The sequence below is a fragment of the Bacillus rossius genome, chromosome 5 (assembly GCF_032445375.1).
Source record: "Bacillus rossius redtenbacheri isolate Brsri chromosome 5, Brsri_v3, whole genome shotgun sequence".
Taxonomy (NCBI): Eukaryota; Metazoa; Arthropoda; class Insecta; order Phasmatodea; family Bacillidae; genus Bacillus; species Bacillus rossius.
The window spans coordinates 53022793-53043763 of NC_086333.1; positions in this window are offsets into that span (position 1 = coordinate 53022793).

Consider the following 20971-nt stretch of genomic DNA (forward strand, 5'->3'; position numbering starts at 1 on the left):
AAGGGGGGCAGAGGTGTGTCTATTAACAGGCAGTAATATTCCTGTAGATCAAAGAGGGCGTAGCGACGAGACCTTGTTCCTCTGTTACGTCACAGCCAGGGGAAAGGGATGGTCTGACGAGGTGGCTAATCTGACGTTCATTGGCTTCAGACCGACCGTGTTACGAAAAAAAAACATAGAAAAAAACACGTGAGCGAGTCTTTCAGTACTCGCAAGCTACATGTAACATCTAACCTCGGTAACAAGAAAATTCGTGTGTTTTCTTGTTGCAAAAACACAATACGAAACTCAAGACACGAAATTATAACGTAGAATTCTCTCAAATAAGACCGAGTGTGATATGTACGCAAATTGCGTTTTCAACTACATTTCCCCTCCCGCTGCTAGATTTTCGATTCCTAAGCAACTACGTCAACTATGTAATCATTCGACATGCAGAGCAAAATGTTAAATCTATATAATTAAACGGCTCTGATAAAAGGAAAAAAAGACTTGAAATAATACTAAATCCTGGATTTGGACCTTATTTTCGACAATAAATTTTATTACAATTATGTTCATTTTGATAAATTTATTAAATAGTTAATTCTTTAAAATTTTTATTTGGTATTGGTTTGCGCCATCCACCACAGATGACAGCACAGTGGTTACACATTTCCGTTCCATGTGACTTCCGTTCCATTCATGAAATTTCTCCCACAAAATACCGTAAATGAAAATATCCTACTCATTGCAAAAAAAAAAAATATATTGCTACAAGAAAGATATTATAAATTCGTACAACACATAACTATTGATTATTTTTTCATATATAAAATACGTTTTTTTCAAGATAATACTGAGTATTTATTTTAAAAACTAGTGCGTAACTTTATTTTTTAACTGATGTTTCATTCAACACTAATATTTTCAAACCAAAAATATAATTGAATAAGAACAATTTTACCTCATTTTGTTTGGTTAGGCTTATAAATGTGTGTGCGCCGTTAATACTGGAAACATATTAAGGGCAACGTTTACAGATTACTTAGTCTATACTAGGTACTGGTACATCACAAAGCATAAATAAATTCCCGGATAAGAATCAGAACCCAGCATAATGCGAAAGCTATGTTATAGTGATACAGTTGTTTTTATATGAATAAATAATTATCAAATATCTGGAAATTTATATGAATATTGTTGTTTCATTAAAAATATTACAGTTGTCTGCAAGCATTAGAAGTTAGCTTGAAAATCATTACTACTACCTGGTTGCTCGTTTCAACATAGAAATAGGTCCCATTATTATTAAACTAGGAGGTGTGGACTGTGAAAAGCGCAAGTGTTGAAAGTATTGGCTGTGATACAGGTTCATCAAGCGATGAAATGGAAGGCATGGATTTACTGCCAGCGAGCTATGAATGAGTGAGGTGAGTATTCATTGTTTTCTGTAACTAAACAGACTCAACATTAGCCACCCGAATCTGTTCCCTCTCTCCTTTGTCAGGCCCCGCCCCCATTACTGTAAGCCTGTGACCTGTCTCAAGATTCTAGATGTCCTGCGACTTAGAATATTCTTAAATAATGTTTTGTAAACACACATCACTCTTGAACAGTTTTTAAATCAACGTGTTTTTTTTGAAGCTCTGCACACCTAATATGTGCCAAGTTGGGCAGGATCCTTAAGCCTTAAAGGTGCCGTCGTCATCCGACATGTTGGCTTAGTGGTTACTATGTTAACTCTCCCTATATGGCAGTTGGTGGGAGTAATTTCGTGAATTTAACGGAAGTCGCATGGAACGGAAATGTGTAACCACAGTGCTGTAATATGTGGCCCAAGGTGTAAACCAAGGTTACGAATACCAAATGAAACTTTATAGTATTGCCTCTTTATTGAATTTTAACAAAGATGGGTAGTATTAAAAAATATTCCTTGTCTAAGATCAGGTTCAATGCCGGTATTTTATACACGCTTTATATTAGCTTCACATGTATGTTTGTTTGTTTGTATGTATGTTTGTAACCGACTCCTTTGGGTGCGATTTTGACCCACTTTAAACGGCCAGTTTCATTCAAACTTTGTATATTTATCGAGGACCGATGACAATACACTAATTTGATAAGATTATTCCATTCTTCAATTTACAAAATATGATTTTTGTCAATTTATATAATTTCACAACATTTAATAGGCTTTGTTTATATCGCGCCAAAGACAAACTGAAAAAAAAAAAAAAAAAAGAGTTCGCACATTGTAAGGAAAACCATTTCACTCATGTGCGAACTCTTTTCTTTCAGTTTGTCTTTAGCGCGATATAAACAAAGCCTACTAAATATTGTGACATTTAATTAAATGAAAAGTGAGAGTGGGTTATGATTATTGCATAGAAAAGAGAGGGAGGGATTATTGTGAACAATATACTTTCTTGAAGAGAATATTATCTATATTTGTAAAATTTTGAAGGAAAACAACTCTGAAATAAGGGCTTTAAATGTTGTTTATTTCGCTCAATATTAATATAAAACAACATTTTCTGCAAATATTTCACGAAACATGGAAAAATTGAGGTTTGATTTTGCTTTGAAATCAAACACTATATGCATAACTTCAATAGCTACACCTGATGGGCAGATTTTTGATATTCCACTCTAACGCCAATCTTCAAATCTACACCAAGCAGTTACAAATACTCCAAACTATGCCAAGGTCAGTAAATCATTAAATAAAATACATCAAACACAGAAAATATTGATAAGTTTGAGAGATGATGTATGGAAAACATATTTGGATAGAGAGCAAAACTAACAGTTTAAGGATTTTTACCTGGAAGAAATTGAAAAAACAAAATGTGCTGAATCCATACCTAGTGGATCAAATAAAAAATTGGTCGCCGAGTCATCATATCGCTGTGATCACAAAATTTACGGTATTTATATTTTTTATTTCGTGAATCTCAGGAAACTGATATGCATGAGAAAATGTTCAAATTTAATTTAGAAAGGTTTAATTAAATTAATTTTACGAAAAACTATGTGAGTAGTATAGAAATGTATGTCGGGAAATTGGTTCCAGGTTGATAAGCGCGAGGAGCCGACCACCATTTTGGTTTGTGACGTCATGGTGGCCATATTGGCGTCAAATTTCCAAAAAAGACTCAAAATTCCTAGAAATTTACCAACTTACGGGAAAAATTCCCATTTTGAGGGAAAAAATCCTGTTTTTGTTCCAGAAAAAATTCAACAATTCGAAATGTGTCCATTAGGGCTTAAATTTCCCAAGGGCAAACCTCCTGTAAGTCTCTAGGGTGAGTTTTATCCTTGACCTTGAACTCAGTCGTCACGGTTGCACATTGAATTCTAGAACGTTTCCATTTTCATTACGCCCGCCATAGTTGACGTGAATGACGTCATCGTTTCTCTTATAGTTTTGACCGTTATCTTGAACGTTGCAATTTTCGTTGCGGCCGCCATATTAAAAATAGTAAATATGATTCAAATTAGATGGAAAAATCTTCAAAATAATAAAAAATTTGATTAATAAAATTTCAATCTTTAAATCCCTCCATTATGAAAAGTGTCCGTCATGTTGGAAATCTGTAACTATTATCTAATTTTGACAGGAAAAGTTTTAAAATTCATAAAAAAATTAATTAATAACATTTTAATCAAAAAATGTCGTGAAATCTGTAGTTCAAACCCGGCGAAGTCATTCGATTAAATATGGCGACGGATCTTTCCTGCATGAAAGCCATAGTCAGACTGACCTCCTACCACTAATGCCAAGGTAGATATTACGTTTGCCAGTATAATTTCATAGCGGCCATTTTATTATTGATGGTTAAATACCACCATCTCGGATTAGAAATATTGTTTTTGGTCTGTTAGTTTGCACTGCCGCTATATAAGTTTAAATTTTACTCGTTAGAGTGTAGTATTCAATTATTTCTAAGGCATCCGTCATTTTTAAATCTGGCCGCCATCTTGTAAATCTGTAATTTTTAGGAAAAATCTCCAAAAATAATCAAATAATCACTCATTAAAATAATGATATATTCGATAGCCTTGATTCGATCCTTAAATAATAAAAATTTAATTCCAAATACCTTAAACATGACATGTTCGAGAAATAAAATAACAAAATAACAAATGAAAACTGCACCAAGCACAGACTTAGATTTAGTTTCACGTCCAAGCGTCGTCACAAACAGTTGTTGCCCATCTTATTGTGTGCTTGTACGCATACGTGTATTCAACCGAAACCAAGGGGTTGAAATGTCTGCAGGTAGTTACATAGTAGGCACATGGATTTCCCTTTTACTGTTTTGCGTGTCGTCTTAAATTGTCAACACGAGTAAACCAAAAGTGGCACACTTATCACGACAAAACTTAATACGAAATGGAAACTACATGCATTTACTCCCCCCTTGTCAACGTGCATCATGGACACATGCAAACGACATATCGCAGTATCCACAAGGATGTCTAGTCGACGAGACGAACCTTCCAGACCCAAACCAGATACTGATGTTGCTGCAGTTGTACCGATTCCCAGTGTTCTTGTATGCACATCGATAGATCGTTGTTCAGTGTGACAATTTTAATAACTTTTGAAATATATGTACGTATACAGAATTCAATCAAGTGTTAATCGTCATCCCTTAAAAAAACTGATTTTCTTAGGACACGGTTTTTAAAATTTACTTACAAATATTACGTACGGTGATAAGGGTCACAATAGCGATAGGAATAATAAGTAGTCTGCTTACTGCCTGTAGTTATCGTTTTACGTTTGTCATATAATTCTTTTGATTATTAAAATAAAATAGACTTATTAAAATTATTCCACTTTTCCTTAAAACATTTTATGACACTCTGAGTATGAGTTATTCTCATGTAAACGAAACACATTAACGACGGATATTACAGCTATTATTATTCTTAAAGTTAATTTATAACTGGAAAAAATGTTTTAAGAGAATTATCTAGCCTCGCAACTGCGGGTTTGCTTCTGCCAATTCCGGATAGTGCAAAAGTAAGAAATCCGTTTGATTAATTCAAAACTATTGTAGGTATTTAAGAATAAGGTGTAGTAAAATATCAGATCTGTTTAAAGTTTTAAATCATGAAATAAATTATACTTATATATAATTTCGAAAGACATTTTACCTGGTACAGACCCGTATTTGTTTTAAATGTAATTTATATCTGTCAATATTTTTAGATTTTGCTTTAGTGCATTTAACGTATCAAACGCTAGAAATTAATTAAGAACCTTATTAGTGATTCTTAAAAGATTGTTCAGTTTGTTAAAAAAATTTATAACTTTTTCGAAAACAGGTAGTGCTAATAAAAATGTATATATTTAATTTATTTATTTGTTGATAGCTGGATCGTGTTCTAACTCTACATGAGTAAATAAACAAACTGATGAACATCAGCTATTATATTGGTTGTTAATGTCATAATAAACAGCTGGAAATAAAAAGTTTAAAAATAAAATTGGTTGTCTGTAAAGTCGGTTTACGAACGATAGTTTAACGTGACAACGTCATAACAAAACTTTGATGAAATGATTGCATACTTTTATGAGTAAAATTGAACAATTTTTATGTTAATAATAAAGAATAAATACTTGAAATTATACTAGTAATCATATGTTTAAAATGCAAGAAAAATTAACATTTATTGCCAAAATTGTTGTAATAAGCAATTAAAACCACATAAACTTTTTACTTCACTTTATAAACAGTCGATAAACAGTTCACGTGTAGATGACTTGTAATTAATTTTAAAAACTGGTGTTTAGCTATAAAGTTTAAATATAATTATGAACAAATTTTTATATAAATAAACTGTAATCAAATATCTATCATCAATTATATGAATCACCATAATTTTTTAGTCAATTGTAACATAACCTATTATTACTGCATTCGCCGAAAAATGCTACTTTTTTTATAAATAAAGAATAAATACTTAAAAATTATACTAGTAATTAATTAAAATGCAAGAATAATTAACCTTTATTGCCAAAACTGTTGTTGTAATAAGCAATTAAAACCACAGATTAAAATTCGTCAAGAATATTTTACATTTTTATGTCTTCCTTTGCTCAAAATGATATGCAATTGTGGCCTCGGGCACGAAATTCTATTTATAATTCATTAATAATAACGCCCATCGTGATAAACAAAGGAAAACATGTATGAACGAGTGCCTGGTTCCCGCGGCAGCTGATAGAGGGCACGATTCGTTCGGTTCGCGTCCGTCACCGAAGATAGCAGCACCGTAGGGGAATAATATTTTTTCGTTTTTATAATACGATTTTATAACAAATACGCATCCCAAATACACAAAACTTATTTATAATGTGTAACAATATTTTTTAAAACATTGTGCAAAAGATCCCGCGTGTAATTTGAATTATTATGTGTAACTGTAAAACACTATTGTTCGTTAAAAACGTATTTGAATATTTTTAAATAACCGCACCGATTGTGCTGAAAATCGGTGGACGATCGTTAAATTATATAATATTAATAATTCAAACGACGAAAACATGATTGAAAAGTCTAATCGATTGTTGTTCCAATCGAGTGGAAGAGAGATACGGCGCATGCGTACAATGAGCGTAACGGGACACATCCGTAGTGAGACAATGTGCGTTACGGGACACTTTTTCGTGCGTGCAGTTGGCGTTCATCGATTTATTAGACGTTGTCACGTCAATAAACATTATTGGTATTCTATCAGGTGATGTAAAGTTTAACGATACGCGAAAACTTTTGTGAGCAAGTAAGAAAGTTATTCTCGATCTCTGCAATCGGCACTAGCTGTAATATTGACAAACGTACAAAATAATGTTCATGGGGTACTTTCTCCAGCAATTTTTCAAACTGGTACTAATAAAAGGAATCTGTGGAAATGGTAAGGTAATTAAATGTAGCATATTATTTTTATAGCTCACTTAAAGTTGGGATATTGCCATTATTTTCAACCACAATTTATGCATAACCTTGTTATTTCATTAAATGATAATATATAGTAATGATTTAATTTTTCTCTGTCTTCGACTGAAGGCAGGTAAATCGAGAATTCCAGAACTCACTTAGGCTTAGCCGTTCGTGGAAAATGTTATCAATCTTGTAAGGTCCTTAAAAAAATTAGGTCATATTGAATAAGTTATCCAAATTATTGATCCCTAGAAAACATTTTGGCAGACTTATCATTGAAAGTGAAATGCCGTAAAGCAATATTTCTGACTGTAGTGTCGAGTGCAAGTGTTGGGTGTGTTATCTGAAACCAGCAGAGATTAAACGCATAAACGAAAATAAAATTATAAAAGTATTTTTAAGCTAATTTTATGTTATTATATTGCAACGTGTGATTTTAACAAATAACTATCCTAAAATATTTCTTACAGTACGGCCTCTAATTATGTTATAATTAAAACGAAAAACTAAAATATTTTCAGCTCAAACTATATTTTAAAAATAGATGTTTAAATAGGTATTTTAATTCATTTTAAAAAATCCACAATTTTAATTTATGATTCGTTCTTCAATTTAAGAATATGAATAGTTTTTGGACTGTAGAATTAAAAATACTAGCTAATAACAACTCAGCATCTGTAAATACGAGTTACTTATCTACAGAAAACACTGATGGAATTAAATTCTGTAAGGGATCAAAAGTATTAATTTTAGAATGATTATTTTTTTACAGTGCAAAAAAAAAACAGTGTGGATCAAAGAACAGATAATCCACGCTTGCCAACTTGCACCAAGGCAGTGGGCCGTTCGGCAAAGCGGTAAATTCTCGTCAGTCCGCGGCCTGAAGTTCGGTCATAACTTGCCCGAACGGCCCTCTTGAACTAAGCCCGGCGGGACATCGGCTGGCCTGCAGACGCCGGCCGCCGCCTAGTGCGCCAGCCCTCCGCGCTAATAATTATCGCGTCTTCTCTCCAGGAGTCCGAGAGAGTTGCGGAGGAAGGGATTTGGTTTTTGGTCGGTTGAAGGGAAGGGGAGGAGTGGGGGGGGATAAGGGTTTTAGCACCCGACGGCCTTCGCCATTACGAGCTAAATATAAACGGCCAGCGGTTTGAATCTAATGGATTCGCAATGAAATTAGCCGCCCTAAATAGCGCCCGCCGCGAGTTAAGTCAGATGGGCGATTGCTTGCCTTAGGCGCCCGCAGGGAGGGCGACTTTACCGCCGCCTGGTCAGATATTTCACGCTGGCCCGGAGATAACGTAATAGCTTATGATAATATACGTTCGGCCGGGCTCGGGGCGAGAGCCGCGTAAGCGACTTTTAGTGCTGCGCGGGCGAGGGGAATCGGAAAATTCGCGTCTTCAGCGCTTCGAGAGCACGTGGTACGTGTGCGTTTGGCGCTTATTCAACACGTGCCGTTAAATTTTAATCATTTCAGTTTTAAAGTGAAATGCATCATTAAAGACAAAGAATAAAATATACAACTGGCTTGAAAAACCTAATATTTCGTGAAAATTAACAAGATTCTAATCTTAAAAATTAAAAAAAAATATATATATTACTTTTTTTAGCAGATTGAATGTATCATGTGGTACATCGAGTTTAGAAACCCAAAGTTAGATTTTGTTTTGTTTTTTCAAATCAATATTATTCAGCAATACTTTATGAGAATGATGGTTTTTCCTACACATATCGAATTTCAAATACGAAACATAATTTGACTAAATGCATCCTCGCGTTACTTCAAAACGACGGAAGTATGAGTCGTATGGCTTTCCTAAGTTCCTACAGAAACACCAAAACTGTGTAAGGTTAAAGTACACTAAGAAAGAAAAATTAAGTTTGAATAACAAAAATATTAAATACTTCAACAAGAAGAAACGTCTTTGGTTTTTCTGGATATTATTGCCAGTTCGACCAATTAACTAGTTAAGGTAACTTATTGAAGGATCAAAAGTTTACGTTACACAATAATTTTCTTTATTTTTTTTTTTTTTAATTTTAACAAGTAAAAATTATTTCACACCTTGGATATTGCCATTTAAAGCCAGTTCATCGGATTATGGAAAGGAGAGGAAAGAAATATAAAAACAAAGTTATCGTCCAACCCATTGGGCTAATGAAGAATGTAACTATGTCAAATATAAGACAAAATTTATTTGGAATTTTTAAAATGATAAATTTGTGTTGAAACACACCTATTTTCACATAAAAACTAAAATAATAAAAAGAAATAAACTTGTTAAAGAGATTCGAATGATTAAGAACTCTGTTCATAACCCAGTGTGCGAAAATAATTCCCAAAAATCATACACAACACTAATTTTCAGGTGGATAAAATATTTTAAAAAATTCTCAAAAAAGTACAAATTTCTTTGGATGCTGGAGCAACATTACACTACCATGTGTTAAGTAAAAAACATAATTCTGATTTTTCCATTTAATTATTCTTGTTCCCAGAATTCTTACGAAACCTTTATCTCAAGGGATGAAATGCTAGAAAATCTTAATTATTATTTTTAATTTTTAACCGCAAAATGTTGTCAGAGGCATGTAATCGAAATAATCACCACGCAATAAAGTAGATTTATAGTAGATATTGTATAAATAATTAATAAAATCCTAATATTGTACATATCGCAAATTATTTAATGACTAGGAAAAATGAAATGAGGCGATTTCTGCGTCCGTGACCTATCTTCGTGGACTTGCAAATTTTCTCTTTTTGAATTAAATTTAACCTGGACTTCACCGTATATGGACGTCCTAAAATATGCTATTCGTTGATTTTCTCTTGTCTTGAAGACAATTCCCTTGCAATCTTTTTCTAGTTTGCATTCATTTCAATCTTTCTATTCCACAACTGGATGTGTTGGCAATGAAGTGACATTTAATGTACTATTAGTTTAGGAGAGTTTAGGATATATTTCGTCTGGAAGTGTAAAATTATTTTTTATCCATTGATTGACTAAAGTTATATAATTATTTTATAGTTTTGCCTGTTATTAAATTAATTTTTTTAAGATAATTTTTTTTTTTACATTCGGTGGGGTAAGTTTTGCTGTGACTCAGAAAAGCGGCATCAATAATAATGAGTGGGGCGTTCGATTCTGGTGATGAGGAGGGGAAATAATGAATAAATTTGAAAGACAGACTGCAGTTTTTTCGTTTCCATGTGTTTTTATAGCTGTGAACCACTAGAGTTAACCTTCATTGGGTAATGTATCGTTAGAGTGAACTTATGATTGTTTAGTTTTATGATTAAAGGGGTTTATTGAACTTAAAATTATTGTTTTGGACATGCGCCACTGCTATTTTGCACTTTTTGTCATGAATAGAACCCGAAGAACGGATAAAGAAATATAAATACACAAACACACAGAAAAACACAAAAATCAGCTGAAGTAAATAGTTATTTGTACAAACAGCAAAGATAATTTCGTTGGAAGGAATTGGTCAGAACAATATCATAGAATAAGCGAACACATGGAGGTGGCAACGAAGAGACAGTTGCATCAAAAAAACCAGTAGATACATACAAACAAAAATTGGACAACACAGAGATAAGCAGAGGAACCCAACGATGATACAAAACATATGTCTGGACACAGCACACACGTGCGAACCCGGAGATGAGATTATGCAAATGTTCTGGCGGACGAACACGGTAGGCTTCTCGAGACGAGACATTAGCGATTTTCCCGTCATCTCTGTGACATAGTGCAAAACATAAATGGCGTAAGACCCAAAATAAATAAAATGAAGTTAAAAAAATTGGTTGTCTGTAAAGTCGGTTTACGGACGATAGTTTAACGTGACAACGCCATAACAAAACATTGATGAAATGATTGCATACATTTATGAATAAAATTGAATCATTTTTATTGAATTATCACTTTTTTGTATGGATACAAAGAAGGAGTGAAATGAAAACTACAATTTAATTTATAAATTTACTTTTATTTGCACTCATTAATTCAAATATGTTTATTACTTTAACGAAGAGATTATTTTAACTATAACTTTTATACATGTTTGCTATTTAACTTCTTCCAATCTGTGTTATTCTGTTAAGGATAGGACGATGATAGGAAAAGTAGGAAACGAATGGGAGTGTTTCAAGTTTAATGTGCCTCGAAAAAGTCAAATCGATGATTGTTCCAATCGAGTGGAAGAGAGAGATATGCGGCGCAAGCGTACAATGAGCGTAACGGGACAATGTGCGTAACGGGACAATGAGTCAAACCTTTTTTCGTGCGTGCAGCCGGCGTTCATCGATTTATTAGACGTCGTCACGTCAAAAAAATTGAGTTAACACAATCTTCCACATTGCAAGAACCGTGCAAAGAATGGGTTATAGGAGGGTTGAAGTTTCATTTCTGACGGTCCGCTCGGCCTGGGTGCGGAGCCGCCGCTGACCGACTCGACTGGACTTGGGCGGTTGTCGCTCCGCGCCGCCCCGGGGCCCGAAGCCCTCTGACCAGGAGCTCGGGCGATACCGAGGAAGAGGCGATTTAGAAAGGGTAATTGCGGCCAGCACGCCTTCAGGGTGCTCATTAAGGTATTTACAAACTCCTGCCTCCTGCGCTTGCGCCGACACACGCTTCCCTCCCCCTCCCCGACAAACCCCTGCGCAACCAACACCACGGCACAAACACCTACACACAGCTTCAGGGCAGGAGAGCGAGATAAACAACTTCCTGGCAACGTAAACTTCGGCCATCGCGAAGGGCTACTTCATAAGGGCCAACCGCATTTCTCTAATCCGGTATATGTACACACACACACACACACACACACACATATAGCTACAGCCCAGCCCGATTTCACAGATCCGTGGTGGGAAAATCTTCTTCCGTAAACTCTGGGACCCGGCGTGAACCAAAAAATGTCAATTTTTTTTTGGACCAAACATGGGGCTAACTATACGCGTCTTCATCTAGATTCTACAAATAGAATAACTTAGAAATAATCTACTCAAGGAAGACTTAATATCCGTTTTCAAAAGAATTTTGAGATGAATCTATGTGTTGGGTCACCTTATCAAATACTAACATTATAAAGAGAGAATGTCAGTTGTTTTATTTATAATAAGTAAACTCGAGTATACAAAACTAGATCGATATACTGTTAAAAATTTTCACCTTACATTTTCGAAGGATACTGGTTACAAATTATCGAGGTATCTTTGTAAATATATGGCTTGCTGCATTTCACTGGCAACTGAATGGCTATTGTTTGAATTTTGTTTATGTCATCTGTGCCAAAATCAACGCAGACTGATGGAATGTTCATGGCATACACTTGATCACGCCGGAAGAGTGGCCAGATAATTTCAGATATTGTTCTCATATTGCCATTAACGAACTCCGGGCACATTTCGCACCATAGTTCGACCTCAGAAACACTCTAAATCAAAAATTTAAAATTTTCGACATTTTGGGGCCTTATTACCCCCCCCCCCCCCCAAAAAAAAACTTACCCGGGCACATTTCCCTCAATAACCCGAGTTTTTGGATCGGAAACACTCCAAATCGAAAAAGCATTACGTTTTAAAATTTTCGAAATTTTGGGTCTTTAACCCCCCCCCCCCCCCCCCAAAGGGGTGGAGTGTACGGTCGACCCCGGGACAAATTCCCACCAAGACCCGACCTCATGGATACACAGAAAGCATTTACCCATAGCTAGAAATTGCTGGTTTTTGGACCTTTCTGAGTCCCTACTTCCTCTTAACATTAAGGTCTTAAGTTATCAAAATATTGTATTGTCAGAGGTTCTTTATATGTATGCAAAATTTCAACACATTCTAACTTCAAAAAGTGGGTAAAAATTGAATGTAGGGTAGCCCGGGGCTATTTCGAACATGGGGCTATTCCGAACACACCAAGTGTTTTGTCACACTGCGCACAAATCTTGCGCATTGGCTTCGCCATGTTGTGTACAGTTGTTAGGTAAGCGTCGCGGAAGAAGTTTATTGTAATGTGCCTGCGATTGCTACATGGATTCGGCTGCGACGATGGATTTATTCGCTGAAGGTATGTACCACAACTGAAAAATTTAGCCAAATTAAACTTTCTAGCTATACAAATTAAGGCATAACTCCTAAACTACCTAATTTTTCGCCGTGGGTTAATCAGGTGTGTTTACTTGAAAGACTTCCGTTTTATCGTACATTTTAGTTTTGCCATAATTCTGAGTGGTTGTAGAGTGGCTATTTTATTCGAATTTGGTTACATTCGGGGCTATTTCGATCACTCATACTGAGACTAGACTAATCACTTGATTATACTTATTAATTAATTTGAAAAATCGTAGAATTGTGGCAGAACTCATATGAAGTCAATAAAAATGTTTTAAGTAAACAGAAAAAACCATATAAAATTTGCTGGAAAATTAATTTTTGCCTTTAATGTTTGTTAAAGTAATGCAACATGATCTATTATTTTCTATTTTGCTAAATAATTGCTTTCTTTAAACAAAAATTGTTAATATTTACATTTAATGTTAAAGTAGTAACAGTTGTTACGGTGGTGAAATGGTATTAATGCGCGGCTCGGAATCTAGAAGGCTTGGGTTCGAACCCCGCCTGAGCTGAGGAAATTTTTTCTTAATATTTAGTTCAGAAAAAATATTCAGATGTCATTATCATTAACATTACACAAAATGTTGCCGAAACTAACCAACGAAACGATTATTTAAGTAAGCAACCATGTAAAATATACAGTTAAAATTTATGCTGTATAAAATCTGATTAAACCTACGTAATGCTAATAGGTACCTATTGGTTTAGGATCAGCATAAACTATTGCTTGGTAAAACCACTCGTCGTGTGCTAAGAGACTTTCAGTTAATTCCATCTTATTGTTGCTGTGACAAACGATATAAATGGTCGCGCCATAGCTTTTCATTTGAAAATTTTTTATGTAAATTTGTTTGAAAAAATTTTTATGGCCTACCTGAATTAATGTCTCTTTGAATGTTTTATGACTTGATGTAAGCTTTTGGACATACGCCATTGCTAAGCACATGTATGTCTGTAGAAGAAAACTACAAAAACACAAAAGACAAAAACACAAATTAAGCAAATTGCTCAATTTGTGTTTTTGTCTTTTGTCAATTCCACATACCCCAGAAACCTCAAATGAATCCATTCAAACAATGTCTCCTGCTGGAAAAAAGAGTCACCTTTTGCAGAAGTAATGCCAACACCTCAGAAATGTGAGACTAGGAAACAGACAAGAAAGAAACCTGGACCACGCCACCTAACATTTGACGAAGGAGTCAAACAGGCAGTTGAAAAAAAAATGTTTTTAAGAGAGAAAAGTACACTTACAGCCAGTATGTCATCTAGGCCAAAAAAAGAAGAAATTCATCAAAAAAATATTCTCTACCAGTGATAAAGAATCTTCCATTGAGATCTCTGATGAGGACGAGGAAAATGTTTCCTGTGACTTCTGTGGTTTAAGATATTTTTCCAAACAGAGTGCATCAAAAGGTGACTGGATACGGTGCTAAAAATGAAAAAGAGTGGTTTCACGAGATTTGTGTAGGTGCTGCTGGTAAAAAAAACAATTTATCTGTGGAAAGTACACCTGAAAAACATGTTAGTGTCAGTGATCTGCAATAGCCCCAACTATGATCGGAATTACCCCGCACATGTGAAAAATTTTGTACTTTACACACATTAAGTTTTAAATTTTTATTTCCCATTAGGATTGCTTAGGAAACTCTTTAAAGTATATTAATGTGTAGCTATGATATATGTGTGTCATGTCCTTTAATATAAAAATAACATATATTGTTAGTTTAACAGAATTTCGGGTTTTAATCTGAAATGATCGATATAGCCCCGGGCTACCCTAAATATATATTTTTTTTACATAGTCCATACATACATACATAAATACATACATACATACAGGTGAAGCTAATAACAGCGTGGTAATATAGTTGTTTTTTATTTTTTAGGGTAAAAAAATAATAGCAAAAAGTTTAATCATCTTGAAAACGTGACACTTAAATATACCTCTTTAAGGGATTAATTTAATTTCTTCGGATTGAGATTACTGCTTGCTGCTTATTTATTACACCTTTCATTTTAGCCCCCGTTATGTAGTAAAATAAGGGACGACTTAACTATTTTTTGGTTTGATTCAGGTGGGGAGGAGGGACGTGGTTAAATTTATTTTTCTTTTATTTGAAAAAAATGTTTATAGCTATTAGAAATTTCGAAAGATATTTTGCTGAAATCGCCGTATCAAAAGATTGCATGGTGTTAAAAAAAAAAAAAAGAAACAGACAAGCACGTTTTAAAACAGGGTTTGTTCACAAAGAATAGTGTATAGTAATGTTTATATTGTGGAAAACTATTTATTTATTTATTATAAATGGGAATGTGGAAAACGTTGAAGGGGTGGGGTGCGGTTAGCTTTCACCCTTGGGGAGAGGGAGGCCATCCTTCCAAGAAGGCACTATTCTTTGTTAAAATATGAAATACAAAATTATTACGTACAATTAAACAGTTTGTTGACAATTCCTAGTACAGAAATGACCATCATCAGTACTACCATAGAAATATCCATTAAAAGTCTAGTTTTAAAAATAGTTATAATAGTTATGTATTCAAAGAATAAGCTTAAAAAATTAATGAATGATATTTACTCATTCTTGATCATTTGTTTAAGTTTTATATCATATTTTGATTTAGTAAATTTTCAATAAACCCTAATCATAAATCCTTAGAGTAATAAAGTTTTCTAAAATATTTGTTATTATTTTTGTTTTCTGAACTGTATAATCCACAAAAAAAAAAGAGTCTACCATACTTATAAAAACTTTTATTTTATTTTCCATTTAAAGTCCGACTTGATAATCCCCTTAAAGAAAAATTAAAAATTTTCACCTAATTTTGACTAGGCCCTATTATATTTTTTGAACTCAAATGATTGCATTTGGAACTCATTGCTACAAACAGTTTGATTTTTTTAAATAAATACATGAATAATTAATATTTATTTGTATATACGTGTATTTTATTTTATTTTTAAATCACAGTCAAAAATATAATTTTGTACCAACTTATTTCAGTAAGATTCAATATTATTTATTTTATTCAATGTTAGCCATGTAGACATATTATGTCTTAAAAACGTTACTTATTTTTCTTATTCTTAGTTAGATGACAGTAATACGTTCATTTAAATTAATACAACAATTGTTTTATTTAGATGGAAAATTGTTTACAGCATTTTAAATTTCAACATATATTAATAAATTGATGCTCCAGATTTGTAACATGTGTGAAATTCGTGAATTAGTTCAGAAATTTCTTTCAAATATAATTATAGACCTGTGGATAAAATAACATAAATCAATACAATGAATCTCAGATCACTTAAACAATAGAAATGTACAGTCACTAGGATTAAAATGCAAAACGGTCTTCTCTAAGTAAAGAATGCCTTAACATGATGAATTGCGTTAAATAGATCTGGCTTCAAGGAAAATTAATTTATTACTTAAAACATTTACTGCTTGTTAAATTAAGAACATTGAGCATGAAATTGTAAACGTAATTAATCTTCAAAACAGGTAAAATATACTACATATGATTAGCTTTTTACCTTTTTAAGATCACATTACATGTTTCTCACAGTAGTTTCTCCTAAGAGACAGCGTCACACAGTTTTATATGCGACAACTTACTCGTTTAAAAAAAAAGTTATCTTTGGCTTTTTGCCTGTATTTGACTTCAAATTTACTTTGCTTTATTTGTAATTGTTTGCCGCGCCAGAATAAAAAATAAATGCTTCGCAACGGCGCGCGTCCGAAATGTTCACACCGAATGACAGCGTCGCCATTATTCAAGGCGACATTTATACGCGAGGCGGCTTTCGAGGGAAACGTTACTCAAGGGGAAGGATGCAGAAGGGTGGGATTTCCAAGTGACACAGTTGGCACACCTGCGAGTCCCTAATGCGCGCACCGAGCAGCTTGAGCGGAAGGGTGGGTTTCCAGTCTTGACGCGGGAGAATGGGAGAGAGAGATAGAGTGAGTGGGGATAGGAAGGAATTTTGGGGGGGAATACGGGGAAGGAAGAAGGGAAGAGAAGAAAAGTGCTGCAAAGTTTCGAAATGAAGGCCTTAAGAGGAATTAAAGAGAAAAGGCAGCGGCATCTTTAACGCTCCGCGCCTCTTCGGCGGAGAGCCTTTAGAGTGGGGGAGACGGTTTCGGGTTGAGTGCGGAAGGGGGGGAGAGAGGGAGATATAGGGCTGAAAGGGGTACGGCATGAGTCAGGGAAAGATTTACATACCATTATTTACAGAGAGCCAGTCATCGAGGCATATTTCCGTCAACAGAACAGAGCCCCATTCTAAGGAGAACGGGAAACTTTTGAACTAAGCTTAGAGCGAATTTATTTTCCGATGACATGCGACTCGATTACGGAGTAAAGAGATGTCGGCATCACTTTAGAAAAATTTTATACTCAGTATCTTTTGAGTTAACGCGCCAATAATCGATTAACCAAACTCATGAAACTGTAAAAAAATTACTTTGAATACCCAAACATTAACACCGACATTGATAGGAAAACATGAAATGTTATGTTTAAGAAATAATCATTTCAGATTTGAATAACTACTGAGTAAACATATTGCGAAAATTTTTCTAGATCCACAAAAAAAAACCTAACCCTTTTTAACGATTACATTTATCAGCTCTTGTTTTTACTCTAATTATATTAGGCATATACAATTTTACCGCATCTAATTTGCATGTATAACTGAAGTTTACAATTTTTTTAACTAATGTTGCATTTTTTATTTATAGGACTAAGTTATTGCAGCAGCTGTATATTTAATTTCCACTGTAATGAAAAAAACCTTTGTACGTGATATAACATTACCTAAATGCTCTGTGCTGAACGGGCGAGAAGTTTACCCCGATGTCTAGTCAGAACACACACTGTCGTTCTTCAGCAGCAGGGTCGTTTCTTCTCACTCCTTGTTCGTAGAAGTAGTCGTACAGTGGTTTGGACAGGAATCATATATTTTTCCTAGGTAGAAATAATCGTGTAGTGTTTTGGACAGGGAACCATAGCTTTTTTGTGGTTAGAAGTAATCGTACAGTGATTTGGACAGGGAACCATAGTTTTTTTTGTAGGTAGTAGGGAAGATGGATAGTTAGTCTTGTTCATGTCAGATAGCTGCACTACACAGGCTTCAAAATGAAAACCTCCCTCATACGTTTCATTATTAATAACTTCCATCAAATAAGGATACTGTAGTATGTGAAATTTCCCTTACATAACTTAACGATTTTTATCCTTAACCTACTTACCTTCCCTGCCAGTGATTCATCAGACACATAGAATAAATGCCAGTTAAGCATTTTGTTCTTTTGGGAAACTGTTATTTATTTGTTGGTTGGGCAGTTTAAAACTTTGTCGTTTATTGTGTCACGTAATCCTTTGAAGTTCAACTTCGTCGTTTGGTGAAATTAACACGTTTGACACGGTTCTGAGCCTAACTTGGCCACGTCAGTAGTATAAAATATTTCCTAAAGCGACAGCGTTCACGGTGAGTTCTTGGTGTAATTTCATATACAGATATGCATAGCAAAGATATTATATGTAATATATGCATGGATATGCATATATTGTGTATATTAATTCTTAGCATGGATAATTATTTTAACACATGCAAATGGTTCTAAAAAAAATATCTAAGTGTGTTTGAACTTCTGTTAAAATTGACAGTAGTTTTCTCAGTGTGCTTTAAGTTATTCTTGAGTCATAAAAAATCCATGCATTTTATTTTATATCTGAAATGAGGTATATCGAGAGATATCCGTTTGGTTTGTTAACTCCTGTTACTTAATCAGAAATTTAAATTTTTTTAATGTCATTACTATGCTAAGTACAGTTGAGAAACACTATCATGCAAGATGATTGCACTTCTCCTTGAGTCTAGCAAAGCCTTCCTTCTCTTGCGAATTTGAGAGAGCATCCTGCTTCCGACATAAAGCAGTGGCTGCTAACAAAGGCTGTTTGTAACAACTAATACACTACTGCTGTTGCTAACATGTTAAAAGTTTACCTTGAGATGTGTTATGATTTTATTTGTAATGTCAGTCAAAACAAGCTAGTTAGTAATACTATGCCATTGCTAAACTTTCAAATGATGATGATGTACCTTATTTCTGCTTGCTACCATCCACTAAATAATGTGCAACAACTTTCCTTCTAGCCATGTCGTTATATTTTCACTAACTTTTGAATTAGGTTTATCCTTTTATCTTAAAGTCTAGCGAAGCCCTCCACTTGTGACATTAAAAGAGCGTCCCGCTTCCCACATAAATCAGTGACTGCTTATACAATATAACGAATTAAGAATGTATCAAACTTGAAATACTATACAAGGTAACTTTTGTTAGATGGATTCAGGTATTTCGTTTTAAGGCGCGAACACTCCCTGAGAAATTACATGATATGACATCTTTTGGTGAAAAACAGAACTACTTGGGCATGAAATTTCAAGGAAGGATTGGCCATGTCCAGAGAATAGTAAAAGAAAGTCTGCATAGGAAAATGATAAGACCTGAAGTACACAGGGAGAAGGCCCCAAGGAAAACCAACGAGGAGGTGGGAAGAGCAGATAATTAAAGGAGTGCAGAAGAGAGGAGAAGACTGTAATAAAGTTAAGGATGAGGGACAGAAGAAAAAGGAAACATTTTAATTTTCTGACCCGGCCACAGTCTGGAAGCTGTTTTTGATGATGATGATGGATTATTAATATTCGTAGTTAAGTATTTGGTTTTAATATAAAATTTCAGTATGAATCTGACAAAATTCGCAGAGGCTCTTATGGAATCCGAATCGATGCCTGCAGTGTTATCGAAAGGCTACCATTGTAGATACTGCAGAAAAGGGTTTACCTTAAGAAAGAATTCAAAAAGAGGACCAGATGTGTATTTAAGGTCATTAGCAAAAAAAAACATTTTGTTGCAGCCAGTTCCATAATTTTTTTGGTCAAACATATACTTGGAGTGAAACACCGAACCTAAATGTTTGAAATGAAAAACCCTCTGGGCAGTCCCCACTTCTCCTATATATGTATATTTTTATTTATTTTCTGAGCTCGGAACTTAACCTTATACTTCAGCTTACAGAATTAATACTTGAGTATGGTGGGTGATACCACAGAGGTGAAGAAAATGTTTAATCTGTGGTGTTGATGACTCGTTGACATATTTAAAACTAATTTGTACTAAAACCCTTGAACACTAAATACATTAAAATAAATGAGCCAACAACAATTGACTCCTGTTACTGATAAACTGTAAATGATATGGTCAGTATGCTATGGAACCCTATACTATAGTATACTGGTAGGAATGCAGTTAGAAAAAGAAATAACAAGATAATTATGATGAGAGAAACAAAAATATTTAATGGTGGAAGATTTATTATTTAAAATTAAGAGCAGTCTGAATGAAAATATAGTTGTGAAGGTGGAAATGGTATATAAAATGACTATAAACAGGAGACAAGACACAGCAAACACTTTCACTAACGACAAAACACTGACACATAAAACCAAACACTGAATACTGAAAACCTTGAAAATCTTATTTAAACAGTACTAAGATTAATAAACATGAAAATCGTACAATAAGTTTACAATTCTATTTGGTGTAGTATGACGTAGTTGAGGATTAGTTGAAAATTTATTATATTTTACACGCTTTATTTCTGAGCAAAAAAAATATATTATAATTATTTTGAATATTTAAAATTTACATGTGATCAATCCCTTCTGGAGTCTAATTGTAGCTAAACTCATTGGGAGATACGGAGGCACAGATAAATTACAAATGTTTGTAGATACTTTAATACAGTTTAACCTAAAAGAGATAGTTTTAACCTAAACAGAAAATAATAGTTACTTAAGGCACACGGCATTACTCAGTAGAAGCAATTTTTAATCGATCTGAAG